Source organism: Cetorhinus maximus, chromosome 1 (genome assembly GCF_964194155.1).
Source record: "Cetorhinus maximus chromosome 1, sCetMax3.hap1.1, whole genome shotgun sequence".
Classification (NCBI taxonomy): domain Eukaryota; kingdom Metazoa; phylum Chordata; class Chondrichthyes; order Lamniformes; family Cetorhinidae; genus Cetorhinus; species Cetorhinus maximus.
The window spans coordinates 230,669,476-230,690,497 of record NC_135879.1 but is presented as its reverse complement, the minus strand read 5'-3'; the positions used below and the strand labels follow the sequence as shown (position 1 = coordinate 230,690,497).

Below are 21,022 nucleotides of genomic sequence, written 5' to 3'. Positions count from 1 at the left end.
TCTATTCATTCATGGGACGTGGGCATCTCTGGTGACACCAGCATTTATTGTTCATCCCTAATTGCCCTTGAGAAGGTGGTGGTGAGCTGCCTTCTTGAACTGCTGCAGTCCATGTGGTGCGGGTACACCCACAGCACTGCTAGGGAGGGAGTTCCAGGATTTTGACCCAGCGACAGTGAAGGAACGGCAATGTATTTCCAAGTCAGGGTGTGTCGCTTGGAGGGGAACTTCCAGGTGGTGGTGTTCCATGCAACTGCTGCCCTTATCCTTCTAGATGGTAGCAGTTGTGGGTTTGGAGGGTGCTGCCTAAGGAACCTCGGTGAGTTTCTGCAGTGCATCTTGTAGATGGTACACACTGCTGCTAATGTGCATTGGTGATTGAGGGAGTGGATGTTTGTGGATGTGGTGCCAATCAAGCGGCTGCTTTATCCTGGACGGAGTCAAGCTTCTTGAGTGTTGTGGGAGCTGCACTCATCTAGGCAAGTGGAGAATGTTTCATCACACTCCTGACTTGTGCCTTGTAGATGGTGGACAGGCTTTGGGGAGTTAGGAGACGAGTTACTCACTGCAGGATTCCCAACCCCTGATCTACTCTAGCAGCCGCAGTATTTATATGGCTAGTCCAGTTCAGTTTCTGGTCAAAGGTAACCCCCAGGATGTTGATAGTGGGGGACTCAGTGATGGTAATGCCATTGAATGTCAAGGGGCGCTGCTTAGATTCTCTCTTGTTGGAAATCGTCATTGGCTGGCACTTGAGCGGTGCACAAATTAGTTGCCACTTGTCAGCCCTAGCCTGAATATTGTTCAGTTCTTGCTGCATTTGGACATGGACTGCTTCAGTATCTGAGGAGTCATGAATGGTGCTGAAGATTGTGCAATCATCAGCGAACATCCCCACTTTTGACCTTATGATGGATGGAAGGCCATTGATGAAGCAGCTGAAGATGGTTGGGCTGAGGACACTAACCTGAAGGGCTCCTGCAGTGATATCCTGGAACTGGGATGATTGACCTCCAACAACAACAACCATCTCCCTTTGTGCCAGGTACGAATCCAACCAAAGGACAGTTCTCCCCTTAATTCCCCTTGACTCCAGTTTTGCTAGGGCTCCTTAATGCCACCCTCGGCCAAATGCTGTCTTGGTGTCAAGGGCAGTCACTCTCACCTCACCTCTGGAGTTCAGCTCTTTTGTCCATGTTTGAACCAAGGCTGTAATGAGGTCAGGAGCTGAGTGGCCCTGGCGTAACCCAAACTGAGCAGCAGTGAGCAGGTTATTGTTAAGCAAGTGCTGCTAGAAGATGGCCAGCTAATATACCCATTAATGTCTCGGGCAGTAAAATGAGTTCCAAACTCATTTCTCATTCTTTTGCTAATATGGCCTATCTATCAACTGTCATTGGGAAAATATTAGAAGCTATTATTAAAGATATTATGGCAGGGCATTAAAAAAATTGAAGGCAATCAGGCAGAGTCAACATGGTTTTGTAAAAGGGAAATCATGTTTAACCAATTTATTAGAGTTCTTTGAAGGATTCACATGTGCTGTGGAAAAGGGGAACCATGGATGTACTGTATTTAGATTTTGTGGTAATCTGAAGTGTATTACACCTTTCAGAAATGTGAGCAGATTGACCACATGACATTAAGATGCAAAAGCTGTATAGCCCAGGCTACCAGGTTAATGTTAGTCAAGAGTAGGGTCTGGTTGGGGAAGCACACACCATGTTGGTGCTCTGTTGTTTCTATAAATAAATAATATATGCTTCATTTCATATTGGTCTCTGCGTCTGCAGTATATTGTAATCAACTCACCTACCGACAGATAAGTGTGCAACCGGTTTGTGAGCAAAGTGACCCCTTAGTAAAACATAACAACTGGCGACGAGGCAAAACATGACCCGTCGACGACACCAAGGAAAGCTGCGAAAACTCAACTGCAATGATTCAGCCGTGCCTTGCAGGCTGATTGTAAGACAGTTGAAAACAGCGAGAGGAGATTCAGGCTTTTCACAGTTTAAAACAGCCAGAGGAGAGCCGGGATTTTCACAGTTTGAAACAGTGAGAGGAGGGCTGGGGTTTTCACAGTTTAAGACAGCGAGAGGAGAGCTGGGAGCACACAGAGAGCGGAACTGCTTGAGAAGGGCAGCGGCGGCACGAGATATAAACTGGCAGAAGAGAACCTCTTCAACCTGTTTCTGCCTGTCAGAGCCGAAGCGTGGCATCAAAGGAAATGGTAGGTGATTGGTGGGTGTCTCTTCCGTGCCTCTTTTGATTTGCCAAGTGGTTTAAATCAGGAGGCATTATTTACAGCTGAACAGTACAGTTAAGAAATTAACTTTTAAACTATTTAACATCCAAATTAATTAATTAACTAGAGTAGAGATGGCTGTGCAGGCGATGTGTTGCAGCTGTAGAATGTGGGCTCTGGTGGACACCGGTGCGATCCACAGTGACCACATCTGCAGCAAGTGTTGGCTGCTCGAGGAACTTCGGCTCAGAGTTGATGAGCTGGAGTCCAAGCTGCAAACAGTGTGACACATCAGGGAGGGGGAGAGTTACCTGGACGCTGTGTTTCAGGAGGCAGTCGCACCCCTTAGATTAATTATGTTAAATTTAGCCCGTGGTCAGGGACAGGAGGATGTGACGGCGAGTGAGGCAGATATGGGGATCCAGAATTTGGCTTTGGAGGAGCCTCAGCCGGTGCCCTTGTCCAAAAGGTATGATATTATTGCTCCTGGTGTCGACGAGGGCTGCAGGGAGGATGAGTGAACTGACCACAGCACTGGTACAGAACACCATTCAAGTGGGGAGAGAAAAGAGAAATCTAGTAGTAATAGGGGATGACATGGTTAGGGGAATAGATACTGTCCTCTGCAGCAAAGACAGAGAGTCCCGAAGCCTGTGTTGCCTACCTGGTGCCAAGGTTAGGGATATCTCTTCTGGGTTGGAGAGGAACTTGGAATGGCAGGGGAAGGATCCAGTTGTCGTGGTCCACGTAGGTACCAATGACATAGGTAGGACTAGGAAACAGGTTCTGCTGAGGAACTACAAGCAGCTCGGGGCTAAATTAAAAAGCTGAACCACAAAGGTAAATATCTTTGGGTTACTACCCAAGCCACCTGCAAATTAGCATAGGGCAAATAAGATTAGAGAGGTAAATGCGTGTCTCAAAGATTGGTGTGGGAGAAATGGGTTCTGATTCATGGGGCACTGGCACCAGTACTGGGGAAGGAGGGAGCTGTTTCGTTGGGATGGGCTTCATTTGAACCATGCTGGGACCAGTATCCTGGCGAATCTTATAACTAGGGTTGTAGGTTGGACTTTAAACTAATTAGTGGGGGAGAGGATTCAATTGAAGGGAAGTTTAAAAAATCAAAAAGAAATGAGAGAGCAAAGGTGCAGAGGAGTGAAAAGGCAAATGATAATAAAAGTGTGAGAGAATGGGGCAGAAAATATAAGCAGAAGAGTGCAGCAGAAATTCAAACCAGAATGAGTAATAACGGTAAAAAGCCAAAGTTTAAGGCTCTTAATCTGAATTCATGCAGCATTTGTAACAAGATAGATGAGTTGGCGGTACAAATAGAAGTATATGGATATGACTTGATAGCTATTACAGAGACATGGCTGCAGGGTGACTAGGACTGGGAACTCAATATTCAGAGGTGTTTGACATTCCAGAAAAATAGGCAAAGAGGAAAAGGAGGTGGGGCTAGCTTTGTAATAAAATGAGTTATCAGTGAGATGGTGAGTACTGATATAGGTGCCATAGGTCATGATGTGGGATCAGTTTGGGTGGAAATAAGGAATAGCAATAGTATATTATCATTGTAAGCCCTCACCATAGTCGTTGAAGTTATCTCTCTCCAGTAAGCCACAATTTGGCCACATCGAACCGTTTGATCAGACCACCAATGACTGGTCCCATTATATTGAATGTCTCACATTTTTCTTTTTGGCCAACGACATATCAGGGGAGGAGAAGTGGGTGTTCCTCTTATCGACATGTGGCAGTAAAACAAGTGGCCTAGTTCGTAAAAACAAAAAGCTAAAAGCTACTGCGGATGCTGGAAATCCAAAACAAAAACAGAATTACCTGGAAAAACTCAGCAAGTCTGGCAGCATCGGCGGAGAAGAAATCAGTTAACGTTTCGAGCCTTCATGGCCCTTCGGCAGAACTGAAGCATCTAGTTCGTAGTCTAACGGCACCCAGCAGCTCTGATTGCAAGAGCTTTGATGAGTTGGTGAATTTTGTGAAAAGCCATTTTCAGCCAAAACCCTCAGTAACAACGCAATGTTTTAAATTCAATTCGAGGTGTCGCGCCCCTGAAGAGACAGTCACTTGCTATGTAGCAGCCTAAAATCTACTGACAGAGCACTGTGAGTTTGAGATGTCAATCTGTGACATTTTAGGAGGCTGATTAATGTGTGGGATTAACGAAGGTGCCATTCAAAAATGATTATTGTCAGAAACAAATCTAGACGTCAACAAGGTGCTGGAGTTGGCGCTGGCAATGGAGACGCAGTCAGGGACTCAGAAGAACTCAAGGGAGCACAAAATGGCGACGTTCTTCCTGTCGGGAAGGAGGCACCGGCTAGAAATGGCGCGGAAACGCAAGGCTCCATGGAAAGGCGGGAAACAGCCGCCATTAACAGACCAGCAAAAAAAACAATGGCTTAACAGATAAAATCACATTAATAATATCAGAATTAGAACCAGAAGACAGCCTACAAATGAGTGACAGTTTAAAAGAGCCAAGTGCTTCTACTGCCATCGCAATGGATACATTATGCGATTTTGTAAAGAAAGATTGAGACAAAATTTCAAACAAAAAGGCAGAATTTGTGAAATTTATATAATGGAGGAACCAGAAGAAAGAGATATTTACTCACTACACAACTTAAAAATGGGTAAAACAGAGCCAATCTACGTGACTAGAAGTCAACAGAAAACCCATTCGATTGGAGGTGGATACAGGCACACCCCTGACAATGATAGGGGAAAACGCTTAAGTAACTGAATGGAGGAGGCCACTCACTAAAGCTGGGAAACTCAGATGCCAGACTACCGACATATACTGGTGAAAACATACAAGTAAAAGGTATATGCAAGGTTCTAGTATAATATAGAAGCCAGTCTGCTAACCTTCCCCTGATAGTTGTAGCAGGGGAGGGCCCAACTCTACTTGGCCGGAACTGGCTTAAGGAAATAAAGTTGGAGTAGACTGAGATTTTTCAACTCAGAATGAAAGATCTGCAAGAATTATTACAGAAATCTGTGTTCAGGGAAGAGCTCGGGAAGATTCAGGATCTGCAAGCTAAAATCCACATGGATCCTGGAGCAACCCCCAGATATTTGAAGGCGAGGCCAGTCCCCAATGCATTATGAGAAAAAGTGGATATAGAATTGGACAGACTGGAAAGGTTGGGAGTGTTACAACCTGTACAATTTTCCAAATGGGCAGCGCCCATAGATCCAGTACTAAAGCCTGACCAGAGTTTGCGAATATGTAGGGACTACAATTTGACAGTTAACAAAGTGGCCAGACTAGATAGCACCCGATACCAAAAACTGATGAATTGTACTCCAAGCTGGCAGGGGGAACCGCATATATGAAACTCGACATGAGCCACGCTTACCAGGAAGTCGAGCTAGAAAAAGCCTCTCAGGATTTTGTGACTATCAACACGCATAGGGGTTTGTATCAGTAACAAAAACAGAATTACCTGGAAAAATTCAGCAGGTCTGGCAGCATCGGCGGAGAAGAAAAGAGTTGACGTTTCGAGTCCTCATGACCCTTCAGCAAATCAGGTTGCCCTTTGGAGTCTCATCGGCTTGTGCCATTTTCCACTGGACTATGGAAAATTTACCCCAAGGTCTACCTTGGTGGTTTATCTCAATGATGCCCTAGTAACAGGACTAACTGATGAAGAACACCTGGCTAACTTGGAAGAGGTATCAAAGCATTTCTCATAAGCCGGAGTACGCTTTAAAAAGGAAAAATGTATCTTCTAAGCAAAAGAAATGATTTATGTGGGTCATATGGTTGACTTCGCCAAGTAGAAGACAAGGTGAGAGCTATTCATGAGGTGCAGCCCTGAAAAATGTCACAGAACTCAAGTCCTTGGTAATGGTTAACTGCTACGGTCATTTTCTCCCAAACTTGTCAACAGTACTGCATCCATTATACAGGTTACTCAAGAAAAAACACAGGTGGACTTGGCAAGCCCCACAACAACTGGCTTTTGTTTATATTCATTCACAGGGTGTGGGCTTCACTGGCTTGGCCAGCATTTATTACCCACCCCTAGTTGCCCTTGAGAAGGTGGTGGTGAGTTGACTTCTTGAACCGCTGCAGCCCATATGGTGTAGGCACACCCACAATGCTTTAGGAAGGGAGTTCCAGGATTTTGACTCAGCAACAGTGAAGGAACGGCAATATATTTCCAAGTCAGGATGGTGAGTGACTTGGAGGGGAACTTCCAGGTGGTGGTGTTCCCATCTATCTGCTGCCCTTGTCCTTCTAGATGGTAGTGGTTGTGGGTTTGGAAGGTGCTGTATTAGGAGCCTTGGTGAATTCCTGCAGTGCATCTTCTAGATGGTACACACTTTTACAGCAGTAAAGCAGTTACTACATTCATCAGCCCTGTTGGTACATTTTGACCCAAAGAAAGAATTGATTTTAACCTGCGATGCATCCCTCATGGAGTAGGGACAGTGGTCTCCCACCGGATGGTGAATGACTCTGAATGGTCCATTGGCTATGTCTCAAGAACCCTCAGTGTGGCAGAATGACGATATGTACAAGTAGAGAAAGAAGGCTTATCTATTGTATTTGGCTTTAAGAAATTCCACCAGTACACCCATGGTCGTCACTTCACCATCGTATCCGATCACAAGCCACTACTAGGCTTGTTTGGGGAAGATAAGTCAATACCCCCAGTCGCCTCGGCACGCATCCGAAGGTGGGCATTGATTTTAGCTGCTTACGAATCCAGTGGCTGGGAAGCCAGATTGTCAATGCCGACGTGCTGAGCCGATTACCTCGAAAGGACAGTAATGCGAACGCCCCAATCCCTCGAGAACTTGTCTTGTTATTAAACTTTCTGGATTCATCACCAGTGAATGCCAAACAGATCAGAGAATGGACAAACCGCGATCCAGTCTTGTCTCACGTCAGGGAACAAGTCTTGCAGGGATGGCCTAACAACCCAAAATTGGACAAAATTAAGCCCTATTTTAACAGGATATACGAGCTCACCTGCCAGAATGGCATCTTACTGTGGGGAACAAGAGTCATTTTGCCTCCCAGAGGAAGACAACCATTATTGAGAGAATTACATTATTGATAGAATTGCCCTGTCATTTCCAGAATGAAAATGTTGGCGTGCAGCTACTTATGGTGGCCAGGGTTGGACACTGAGATTGAAGACATGGTCAAGAGCTGCATGCAGTGCCAACAGGTGCAAAAGTTACCTCCTTCTGCTCCACTGCATCCTTGGGAATGGCCAGGAAAGCCATGGGTCCGCTTCATGTTGACTACATGGGGCCTTTTTTGGGCACAATGTTCCTCTCACTTATCGACGCTCATCCTAAATGGATGGATGTACGCGAAGTGAGATCACTCACATAAGAACATAAGAAATAGGAGCAGGAGTAGGCCATTCGGCCCCTTAATCCTGCCCCACCATTCAATAACATCATGGCTGTCCGTCCCAGGCCTCAACTTTTGTGCCAGCGCCTTATAGGCCTCAACACCCCAATATTTCAAAAATCAGTCTACCTCCTCTTTAAATACTTTCACTGATCTAGTCTCCACAACTCCCTGGGGTAGAGAATTTCAGACATTCACTACTCTCTGAGAGAAGAAATTCCTTCCCATCTCAGTTTTAAATGAGTGTCTCCTTAATCCGTAACTAGGTCCCCTAGTTCGAGATTCCCCCACTCGTGGAAACATCTTCTTAACATCTACCCTGTCAAGCCCCCTCAGAATCTTGTATGTTTCAATCAGATCACCCTCATTCTTCTAAACTCTAATGAATAAAGGCCTAACCTGTTTAGTCGTTCTTGATAAGTCAACCCCTTCATCCCAGGAATTAGCCTAGTGAATCTCTTTTGAACTGCCTCCAATACCAGCATGTCCTTTCTTAAATACAGGTACCAAAACTGTACTCAGTACTCCAGGTGCAGCCTCACCAATGCCCTGTACAGTTGTAACAAGACTTCCCTATTTTTAAACTCCAACCCCCTAGCAACAAGGCCAAAATCCCATTTGCCTTCTTAATTACTTGATGCAGCTGCATGCTAACTTTTTGTGTTTCATACACAAGAACACCCAGAACCCTCTGTGCTGCACTTTTTTGGAGTCTCTCTCCATTTAAATAATAGTCTGCCTTTTGATTCTTCGTACCAAAGTGCCTGACCTCACACTTTACTACATTAAACTCCATCTGCCAAGTTTTTGCCCACTCACTCAACCTGTCTATATCCCCTTGCAGATCCCTTATGTTCTCGTCACAACATGCCCTCCCAACTATTTTTGTATCATCAGCAAATTTGGATACATTACACTCTGCCCCCTCCTCCAAGTCATTAATTTAGATAGTAAATAATTGAGGCGCTAGGGCTGATCCTTGGGGCACTCCATGAGTTACATCTTTTCAACCTGAAAAAGAACCATTAACCCTGACTCTCTGTCTTTTGTGTGTTAACCAATCCTCAATCCATGCGAATACGTTACCCCCAATACTGTGAGCTCCTATCTTGTGCAATAATCTTTTATGTGGCATCTTATCGAATGCCTTCTGGAAATCTAAATACACTACATCTACCAGTTCCCCTTTATCAACTCTGCTTGTTATATCCTCAAAGAACTCTAGCAAATTTGTCAAACATGATTTCCCTTTCACAAAACCATGTTGACTCTGTTTGATTGCATTAAGCTTTTCTAAATGTCCTGCTATTTCTTCCTTAACAATGGACTCTCACATTTTCCCAATGGCAGATATTAGACTGACTGGCCTATAGTTTCCTGATTTTTGTTTCCCTCCCTTCTTGTACAGGGGCGTCACATTAGCGGTTTTCCAATCCGCTGGGACCCTTCCAGAGTCCAGTAAGTTCTGGAATATTTCAACCAATGCCTCCACTATCTCTGCAGCCAGTTCCTTTAAAACCCTTGGATGCAGACCATCAGGTCCTGGTGACTTGTCTGCCTTTAGCCCCATTAGTTTGTCAACTTAGTTCCTCGTGATAGAGGCTGTTACAAGATCTTTCCTCCTATTAGCTCCTTATTTATCTGATATCTTTGGGATGTTTATGGTGTCCTCCACTGTGAAGACTGATGCAAAATATTGGTTTAAATTATGTGCCATTTCCCCGTTTCCCATTATCAATTCTCCAGTCGCATCCTCTAAGGGTCCCACACTCACTTTAGCTCCTCTCTTTTTATATACGTGTAGAACCTCTCGCTGTTTGTTTTTATATTTCTTGCCAATTTACTTTCATAATCAATTTTCTCCCTGTTTATTAGCTTTTTGTCATCTGCTGCTGGTTCCTAAAAAATTCCCAACCCCCTGGCCTACCACTAGTTTTCGCCGCTTTGTATGCCTTCATTTTTGATTGGATACTCTCCTTGACCGCCTTTGTTAACCACAGGCAGTTCACCCTTCCCATCGAGTCTTTCTTTTTGACCGGGATACATTTTTGCTGAGTATTATACTCTGCACAATCCAAAAGAAACTTCACTGTAGGAGAAGCAGCTTTTGCAAAGAGCTTTGGAGATGGGCCCAAATGACTATCAGGTGAAGTCAATACAGTGACAGGACCCCTGTCCTACCATATATTGGTTGAAGTTCGGATAATCAGAAGACATGAAGATCACCTCAGGAGATGGGAAACAGATCCACAAGAAAAGGTGCGCCAAACATTCCCGTTTGAGTCTACACCACAGATAGAAGGAACTCCTCTTGCTTTGGAAGTGCCCGTAGAACCCATTGAGCCTGAGAGAGTTGAAGAGACAAACTTACAGATTCCTACAGGGGAGCCTAGTGGACAGATATAAACCATCCGAAGTCGTAGAGCTACAACGGTCAACACATTTGATAAAGCCTCCTGAGAGATTAAATTTGTAAATAGTTTATTTATGTAAATAGTTAATATATTGTAAAATGTACTTTCAAGTAAAGGGGGAGGGATGTGGTAATCTGAGATGTAATATGCCTTTAAGAAATGTGAGCGGATTGACCATGTGACCAATTGCGCGGGCTACCATGTTAATGTTAGTCTAGAGTAGGGTCTGTCTGGAAAAGTACACATCATGTTAGTTCTCTATTGTTTGTGTAAATAAATAGCATGTGCTTCATTTCATATTGGTCTCTGCGTCTGCAGTATATTGTAATCAACCCACCTACCGACAGATAAGCATGCAACTGGCTTGAGAGCAAAGCGGCCCCATAGTAAAACATAACAGATTTCCAGAAGGCATTTGATAAAGTGCCACATCAAAGATTATTGCGGACTATAAAAGCACATTGTGTAGGTGGTAATATGTTGGCATGGATAGGAAATTGGGTAGCTAACAGGAAGCAGAGAGTTGGCATAAATGGGTCTTTTTCTGGTTGGCAGGATATGAGGAGTGGTGTGCTACAGGGATCAGTGCGGGACCCTCAAACTTTTGCAATTTATACACATGATTTGGATGAAAGGATCGAAGGAATAGTTCTAAATTTGCTGACAACACAAAGATAGGTAGGAAAGTAAATGTTGCAGGGGACAGAAGGAGGCTAGAAAGGGACATAGGTAGGTTAAATGAGTGGACAAAGATCTGGCAAATGGATTATAATGTCGGCAAATGTGAAATTGTCCATTTTGATAGGAAGAATAAAAAGGAAGCTTATTATCTAAATGGTGAGAGATTGCAGAGGGTGCTGGGAAGACCCCGTCTGGAGTGTTGTGTACAGTGCTGGTCTCCTTATTTAAGGAAAGGTGTAAACGAGTTAGAAGCAGCTCAGGGAAGGTTTACTAGGCTAATACCAGGAACGGGCGGGTTGTCTTATGAGGAAAGTTTGGACAGACCAGGCTTGACCTAGAGCTGGAGTTTAGAAGAGTAAGTGGTGACTCAATTAAAACCTTTAAGATCTTGAGGGGCCTTGACAGGTTGGATGTGGAGAAATGTTTTTTCTTGTGGGAGAAGCTAGAACTAAGGGTCACAGTTTATGAATAAGGGGGTAGTTCATTTAAGACAGAGATGAGGAGAAGTTTTTTCTCTCAGAGGGTCGTGAGTCTTTGGGACTCTCTTCCTCAAAAGGCGGTGGAAGCAGAGTCTTTGAATATTTGAATATTTTTAAGGCAGAGCTAGATAGATTCTTGATTAACAAGGGAGTGAAAGGTTATCAAGGAGTAGGCAGGAATGTGGGGTTGATCAGATCAGATCAGCCATGATCTTATTGAATGGCAGAGCAGGCTAGAGGGGCTAAGTACCTACTCCTGCTCCTAATTCACATGTTCGCATGGCTTACAGTCATCCCTAGACTATGGTCTCCACTAAAACCAGGGCCAATTTTCAAAGATTTCTTTAATACTCTATGGCTGGTAGATAATTACATCCCATATTAATCTTTTAAGTGGCCTCATTATAAATTTGTATTGATTTTTTTTTAAAAGGAGGATTTAAAATTGGTTGGCTAGTAGTTTAAATAATTAATTCAAATTGCTCTGCTGATAACCACCGTAATAAGCCTTTTTATTATGCACCAAGATAGATTGCCTTTCTGAAATTAAACATGTGAGTTGTCGACTTTATAATTTAAATATAGATCTGCTTGCTCTTATGTCAACGCTAATGGGAAAAGTTTGTCAGGTCATTAATGATTGTCACAGAGAAGTATTGGCAGCTTTATTGTCCTGGGACGGGGAACGGCCATGTAATAAACAGGTTTATTGAGTGACAATAGTTTCAATGGACTTCAAAGGCAGTGCACTGACCTTCTTGTAGCTAAAATCCTTGCGGAACACTTCCTTAGTCAGCTTTACCTAACAGCAGTCGATAACACATTCTTATTTATGGGCTGAGTTTTCATTCAGCATGCGCGACAAGGTGAGTTGAACTTCATTCAGTGCCTTTCATCCAATTATATTGTCTTGCCCTGTTACTGTTTCAGTCTTTCCTGCAGATAAATGCAAGGAAAAGCAACTGTTGCTTTGATAGATTCCGTGCCCGTTGGGTACAGCCTGCAGATTTTACCCAGTATGTAGCTGAGCTTCCCTGATGCTCCAGCGGGTGAACCATGCTGTGTTACTAAATTCAACAAAACACAAGGCCTGAAACTCAAGCTCTGCTCTGAGCCATGCTGCTGATCTCAGCCAAGGTGATAAGTTAGTCAAGGCTAACTTGACTAACTTGAAAGCCAAGGCTTTCCCCTCTGCTGCTCAATGGGTAGGACTGTGGGTGGAATTGAGCTTTGCTTCCTTGACATTGGCCGTGTGCTTTTATTTTTAACTCTTCACTCTTTAGGGCATGAGGATCATTTGAGGCTGCGGAAAGAGTTCTAAATTGGTTTTACTGATGTTAGGGCACATCAGAAAATTGCTTGCAACCATACCCTATTCAAAATTTTGCGCAATCAGTCAGGAGACTGAAAGGTTAATTCTTCCTTGATCCATTTCTTCCTCCGTCTCCTCAAAATTGCTTCAAAATAACTGTCCTTGCATCCTCTTTTGTTCCTGTGAAAAATACAGCTCGCTGGTGGCTTTCTGTTTTCTCTCCCTTTCTCACGGCTTGACAAAGACCGTTCTGCTTTGCTTTATCCTTAACCTTGCCCTGTGAAGGTATGGCACAGCTTGCACTTTCTCTCTCCAATCAATAATGATAATGTCCTTGATACCTTTGAGTTCGGCCAAGCTTCCCAGCATGCCTTCTGATTTCTGCCAACATATCAAGTCCAAGGTTTCCAGTCCATTCTTTTGCCTCCCCTTGAAAGCTGCTATAAAAAGTCTATATTGAAAAGCCCAAGAAACGTTCGCTCAGTAGTGAGCGTGTGTTGCAGTTAACAGTAACAGCCGATGCACAACAAGTCTACCGGTTCAAATCTACTATTGTGTAAAAGGCGGATAAATGTTGTTTATTGCTCCAGGGTAACTTTGAGTGGAGAGCCGCAAGTTTTAATGTGGCTGCATGGGCAAGATTGGAGCTGCTCAGTCCTTGCCTAGTTGTTTTCTGATTCCCTTCACAAGAGTGGCAGACATGCTGAGATGTGCCACCATGTCTGTCACTCCAGCTGACATGGAAGGCGACAGGACCAGCTGAGTAAGAGATGCCAGAAAAGCAGCTGTGCCAATAAAAAAAAAGTGGCTTGTACAGCATATCAACTGTCAATCTTTAAAAGGACATCGGTGCTTAGCAGAAGCTACAGGGGGTTGTGAGAGACATGTCTTTGGAATTCTAGGCTTTTTCTGCTAAGAGGCTTGGAGAACATAGACATGGCACAGGCCTTTAAATTGTTGGCAATGTGGAGATGTAGGAATATGGACTGTTAGACCTGGAGGATAGATACTTGTCCTCGAGTGTAACATCAGGTCATTCATTTCCCCCCTCTTCAGAGAATACAATGGTTAATATATGGAATAACTCCTCCATCCTGCAGAAAATGACTGATGTGAGGTTTATGGGAAGAAACAGTAAGATTCAGCAAGATGCATTCAAAATGAGATCTGCACATGCTGTTAAAACATGGATTCCTCTTTTCTCCATCTATACTCCCACTACTGGTATATGTGTGTGTTAACCTTAAGTGGACAAAATGAGCAATGTAATTTTCAATACACTTTGTCTCTCCCTTTCTTAATAAATGAGAGAGGCATTGTGTGTTTCACTGGTTTGCTTCCAAAACTGTAAACAATAAATTTAAGCACAATGTGAACATTCAACTTCACCAGTAACACGATTGTATATCCTAACTTTTCTGTTAATTTGACAATGCACTCAGTCATGTACATGAAACATTTGTTTACCACTGAAAATAGGCTACATTGTAACATAATCACTTAAGTATGGTGAATGTCTTCTGTCGCAAGTAGAAAATGGTCTAACATAAGGTCTTATTTCAGTTGGATCATTTAAACCAGGTTCAATGCTTATGAATGGTATTTTCGGTGCTCAGAAGAATGACACATTTCATGTGATGGTTTGCAAACCTTGCTTAGCAGTGACCATTGATCCTTTTGTGTTGGCCACAACAAATGGTTGGGTATCACGGAGGATTGTTTGCTTTCCAATAAGAGCATCACATTTCACAAGCACTTTATCTCCTGGCTTTAGTGGTATAGCTCTGAATGTCATGTTTCGCTCTGCATTTATTTTCATTTGATCCATCTGTTCCCGATCACGATCACATGTCAACATTACCTCCGCGGAGTAGCTCAGGAAGGCGTATGCATATAGGATGTACAAAGGTAAGTGTAGCTGGAGGCTTTCCAGTAGTTAAGTGAGGAGTTGGTCTGTAAGTTGCCAAGAAAGTGATAAAGCTCTTGCTTTCAGGACTTGCTGTCAGCTGGAGCAGTAGGTATCACTTTTTTCAAAGTACACATAAATCTTCCAGCTTCTCCATTAGCTCTTGGAGGACAGGTTGTGATTTTTTTCAGATGAGCGAAACCTAGGTTGCTCATGAATTTAGTGAACTCATCGCTGTTGAATGAGGGTCCATTGTCACTTCTCACCCTTTGACGGGCTTCAAACAAAGCAAAAATCTGGTCAAGCTTTTGGATGACTGCTTTCATTGAAGTTGATGTAGCTATTATTGTGACCAGGAATCTGCTGTAGTTGTCAGTGACAACAAACAAGTATTCACCATTGGGCAACTCTGCAAAATCAACGTCAACCTCAATCCGTGGTCCTGAATGTAGGTCAGACGTCTTGAGAGGGTCACAAAGCTTTGTCATTGTGATTGCTTTACATGACAAACACTGATTGATTATGTGCTCTACCATGCGGTCAATTCCTGAGAAACATATCTTTAAGGAGTTGTTTGACTTTGACAATTCCCTGGTGACCTTCATATGCTGTACCTATAACACATTCCCTCAATGATTTGCAAAAATGACGATACAATTGCTGCGTAACACAAGATCAAATGTAAAAACAAAAAACTACTGCGGATGCTGGAAATCCAAAACAAAAACAGAATTACCTGGAAAAACTCAGCAGGTCTGGCAGCATCGGTGGAGAAGAAAAGAGTCGACGTTTCGAGTCCTGTTGAAGGGTCGTGAGGACTCGAAATGTCAACTCTTTTCTTCTCCACCGATGCTGCCAGACCTGCTGAGTTTTTCCAGGTAATTCTGTTTTTGTACAAGATCAAATGTGGTTGCAACAGTGAGCTCATTTTGAGACCTTGTAAGGTGTGAGTTACTTCATTTGTAGATGCTCTCTCGATCACATCTTTCCAGTTTTGTGGTTGCATAGCTGTTTTACATAGTTGTAATGCCTTATCTCGTTTTGTTGCCGTTTTGATGTCAGTTGGTTTTAGCGACTTTGGCACCATATTTAGGCTTACGTAGTTAAGGTGTTATTCGGCAACATTTTCTTCATGACTAGCAGGGCTGACCTTTGGCAATGGATGTTGGGTTGAGCCTGCCTAGCATTTATTCAACATGGAACTCGTGCTCTTGTAGTTTGAGTATCTAATGGTCTATTCTAATTGGTGGTCCGCAATGCGGATTGTTGAACAAGCTTGCTGGTGGTCTATGATTGGTTATTACTTCAAACTTGCTTCCGTACAAGTAGAGAGGAAAGCGTAATATACCCCATATGATTGAGAGTGCTTCTCTTCCTGTTTGCAAATAATGTGGCTCTACAGGCGTTAGTGATCTACACGCCATCGCATTGATTGATTGGTTATCTACCTTGTCTTTCTGCATGAGAATTGCAACTAAGCTGACTGGGCTTCCATTATTGTTAATTGAACACTAGATGGCCTTCTGATGGGTTGAATACAATTATTCTCCCAAGTCTCTATCACTTAAATTCTATTAGAACAAAGAACAAAGAAAAGTACAGCACAGGAACAGGCCCTTCGGCCCTCCAAGCCTGCGCCGATCATATTGCCTGTCAAACTAAAACATTTTGCCCTTCCGGGGTCTGTATCCCTCTATTCCCATCCTATTCATGTATTTGTCAAGCTGCCTCTTAAACACCACTATCGTACCTGCTTCCACCACCTCCTCTGGCAGCGAATTCCAGACACTCACTACCTTCTGCGTAAAAAACTTGCCCCACACACCTCCTCTATAGTTTTCTCCTCTATATATGTCCCCTAGTAATTGACTCTTCCACCCTGGGAAAAAGCTTCTGACTATCTACTCTGTCCATGCCACTCATAATTTTGTAAACTTCTATCAAGTCGCCCCTCAATCTCCGTCGCTCTAGTGAGAACAATCCGAGATTCCCCAACCTCTCCTCATAGCTAATAACCTCCAGACCAGGCAGCATCCTGGTAAGCCTCCTCTGCGCCCTCTCCAACGCCTCCATATCCTTCTGGTAATGTGGCGACCAGAATTGCACGCAATATTCCAAGTGTGGCTAACCAAAGTTCTATACAGCTGCAGCATGACTTCTCAGCTTTTATACTCAATACCCCTGCCGATGAAGGCAAGCATGCCATATGCCTTCCTGACTACCTTATCCACCTGCGTTGCCACTTTCAATGGACCTGTATTACATCTCTAACCTGTATCACATCTCTAACTTTTCCCAATTCTGACGAAAAGCCATTGACCTGAAATGGTCACTCGGTTTTTCTCTCCACAGATGTTGCCTGACCTGCTGGCTCTTTCCAAAATTTCTGTTTATATTTTGGATTCCCAGCATCCCACAGTATTCTGCTTTTTGATTAGTCTCTATTGCATTACTTTGCTATCCTTTGATAGAAATTTTCACAGGGTCCGGAAGTAAAGCAGTTATTTATTACCAGACCAATAACATTTACACAACAAGTGTCTGTCTCAATTTGGTTTGACCCTACTCCTCATACCTATAGTTTTACAATCAGTTGGAACCATCCGTGTAACATTTGTATTGAAGCACTGATTTTAATTGCAGCTGGCTTTCAAATTCGTTGGGTGCAGAATTCCTGGAGAGATAGAGGATGCAACTCAGGCTGTGGAAGAACAGGAGTTTGTTTCAAACTCAGACCCGTCCCAGTGTGCTGTAAGTTCCAATTCTGAGACAGGCAGACAACTCTTTGGTCCACCCATGTCCATAGTATTCTTCAAGTGCATGTGTGGAAGAATTCCTGGTCAGAATGCTGGGCTATGGGGTATGAGCTGGTGGACGAGATTAAATGTGTCAGTGTTGCTCATTTGCTGGTGCAGTTTGCCTGAGCCTGAACATTATGGGTTTCAGCCCCACTCCAGAGACTTGAGCACAGAAATTCAGGCTAACTTTCGAGTGTAGTGCAGAGGGAATGCTGCAGTTTTGGAGGTGTCAATTTTCAGATGAGATGTCAAACTGAGGCCCCCGTCTGTTGTGTGTGAATTGGCTCCTGCGGTTCCTCCATTATAACATTAATTACATTTCAAAAGTTGTTAATTGTCTGTAAAGAACTTTGGTATGCCCTGAGGTAGTGAATGGCACTATATTAATGCAGGTATTTTGTTGTAAGGGTGGCAGAGTTGCTACTATTGATGATAGAGTTGATCTGCAGACACTTGTTGGGTGGAAACATTAAGTTTATTTACATTATGCTTGGCAGCAACTGCACGTGTGCTTTCAATTCTAACTCTAATTCTACACTGACTCTTGAGGTAGAAGGGCTACTCTCCTATTGGTTACTACAGATCATGTGACCTTCTTTAACACGTATTATTCTTAAAGATACATTACACACTAAATAAAACCATAATTACTACATTCTTCCCCCTTTAACTTGGCAATACACATTGGGCAGAATTTTCTGCCTGTCGGGCGGGCGGGCCCGACCCAATCTCCGGTGGCCAGGGAGACGATCCCCGCCGGAGAAGCGGGTCCCGCCGCCAATTTCCGTGGGCGGGCCAATTAAGGCCCGCCCAGCGTGACGTCTGGTGGGAAGCGCAAGGCACTTCCTGTGCGGGCGGGGGGGGGAGTGATTCCCCAAATGCGAAAGTGCGCTCTTTCGCGCATGGGCACGGAAGAGTGCACACCTCCCTGAGGCTAAGTGCTGCCTCGCAAAGATCACTGACACTCTGAAAAATGTTAAAAATAGAAAAAATAAATTCCCTAACATGTCCCCCTCATGTGACAATGTCACATGAGATGGGACATGTTCATAATATACATACTAACTTTATTAAAATGTTTAATACCTTGCATGAAACCTCATCCCGCCACTGGATGAGGTTTCATGTTTTCTCTATTTGCCGCCGGGGCTCCTGGCCTGCCCGACAACCTTAAGGTTGGATGGGCAGGTCCTTTAATTGTTTTAATAAGCCTGTCAATGGCCTCAATTGGCCATTGACAGGTCGGTGGGCCCGCAGCTGATTTTGCTGCGCCTCAGCTTCCTGAAAATTTAAATGGGGCGGGATGATGTTGGGGGTTCCGCCTGACGCCATCCCACGTCATTTTACGTGTCGGAGAGCGGGCCCCGCCCCCTGCTCGCCAACGGCAAAATTCTGCCCGTTATATTTACAAGTACATATTTTTCAAGGCAATATAATATTTACACTGTGTAAGGAATTTACAAGTTCAGTCTTTCAGATGGTTTCCTGGTACGTGTGAACCATTGCGGCTCCACAACTTCAGATGCTTTGTCAGGAACCCCCTTTTCCGGAGTTGCCTGAACATCAGGTGCTTCGGTGGACACTTGCAGTTCTGTATCCTCAACTCTTACAGGAACATCAGATATGTCAGTCCTGGGTTGAGTATCCTCAACAAGAAACGCAAGTCATGATCGCTGGTGGAACCAAATCTAGGTGATCTCCCTCCATCTTCCTTAAATGGTCCACATGTTTAGGGATGATCCGGCCTTTCACCTCCACGTGGTAAGATAGAGGCCCAATCACCGCACTTATTTCACCCGGTAACCACTTTGGTCTTCCTCCTAAGTTCTTCACGTATATTTGTTCTCCCATGGTAAATTTCCTCTCACAACTATGCCAGTTGTGTCTAGTTTTCTGGTTTCCCTGACTCCTTTCCACCTTCCCCTCTAAATTTGGCATTATTAAGCTCAATCTCGTCCTGAGACGGTGTTTTAACAATAACTCCGCAGGTGTGAGGGGTAGTCCTGTAACGTAAAAGAAAGCGTGCTAGCTCGGTTGCCAAAGAATCGCCAATTAACTTTTTCATGCCTGCCTTGAACGTTTGAATCAGCCTTTCGGCCAGTCAGTTTGAGGAATGGTGGTACGGTGCAGTTTTTACATTAGTGATACTGCTGAGGCTGATAAAGCGTTGAAACTCAGCACTCATAAGTGGCGTGTCATTATTGGAAATGACTACTTCTGGTAATCCGTGAATGGCAAAACTCTGACGTAGTTTCTCAATTGTATCGGCCAACATTGGTGGCTTCACCTCATATATGCCCAACCATTTTGAATGGGCATCAACAATGAGCAGAAACATTGTTCCCAGGAAAGGTGCAATGGAGTCAATGTGTAACCACAGCAGGATCTACCTGGCCACTCCATGGGTGTAACGGAGCTGTCACTAGCAGCTTCTGTAGTTGCTGAAATTGCACATAGTGCTTTACTAAACTTTCTATTTCATCTTCCAGCCCTGGCCACTATAGACTGCTGCGTGCTATGGACTTCATTCGGGAAATTCCTGGATGGGCGCCGTGCAGTTCAATTAAAAGTGGCTTCCTTCCCTTTGGAGGAACTGTCACTCATGCTTCCTACAATCAGATGCCATCCTGACTCGTTATTTCATGTCTTCTGTTGAAGTACGGTTTCATTTACTCAGGTACAGTCTCCTGTGACCAACAATGTCGCACTTGTTCTCGGACCTGAGATAGGACTGGGTACCGACTTGTCCATTCTCTGATCTGTCGAGCACATACCAGCGAGGAATCTAAGAAATTTAACAGTAAAACAAATTCCTGTGGGACTGGGACATGCTCATCATTTTCTTGTAAAGGCAAATGACTAAGGGTGTCGGCATTTGCAATTTGATTGCTAGGCCTATGTACGAAAGTGTATTCATATGCTGCCAGGATTAAAGCCCATCATTGTATTCTTGCTGAGGCTATGGGTGGTATAACCTTGTCCTCACTAAACAACCCTAGCAATGGCTTGTGGTCTGAAACTATTGTAAAATGACGGCCATGTACGTACTGGTGAAATTTCTTAACACCAAAGATGATGGATAGGCCTTCTTTTTCTATCTGCGAGTATCCCTTCTCTGCTGTGGTGAGCGTTCTTGGTACTTAAACTATTGGCTGTTCCATGCAATCATCCATCTGATGAGAGAACGCTGCCCCCACTCCATAGGGAGCTGCATCACATGTCAGCACCAATTCTTTCACTTGGTTGTAATGCATTAATAGATTGGACGAGTGCAACAGTTGTTTCACTTTTATGAAAGTTTCTTTCTTTCCTCCCAAGACCAACGTTGGTTCTTTTTGAGTAGAGAATGCAGTGGGGCCAGCACTATAGACAAATTAGGTAAGAACTGCACGTAATAGTTGATCATTCCTAAGGATGATTTGAGCTCTGAGGTGTTCTTTGGTGCAGGTGCCTTTCTTATGACTCACTTTCTCCTCAACCGGGTGGACACCTTGTGAATCTACCCGGTAACCCAGTTAGATTACCTCTTTCGCTTGGAATATGTACTTCTTTTAAACGCACTCCAGCTCGCAAGAAACATTTGAAGACTTCTACTAAGTTTGCCAAATGCTCCTTTTCAGTGAATCCTGTCACCAATACATTGTCTAAAAAGACTACAACCTGGGGCAGTCCCTGCAGTAAACTTTCCATTGCTCTCTGAAATGTGGTGCAAGCTGAGGATACACTGAAAGGCAATAGTGTATATTGGTACAACCCTTTTGGGTATTAATTGCGACAACT

The 21,022-nt window shown here is 43.8% G+C and overlaps 1 long non-coding RNA gene across 1 annotated transcript in view; it reads right to left on the bottom strand.

The window, feature by feature from the left end:
- The window catches only part of LOC144687906 (uncharacterized), a 572,568-nt gene extending 572,216 nt beyond the window's left edge, over positions 1 to 352 (bottom strand). The window contains exon 1 of the long non-coding RNA XR_013578240.1: positions 316 to 352. This is a non-coding gene — a long non-coding RNA (uncharacterized LOC144687906). The remainder of the gene's footprint in view (positions 1 to 315) is intronic.
- Positions 353 to 21,022: the final 20,670 nt, after the last annotated feature.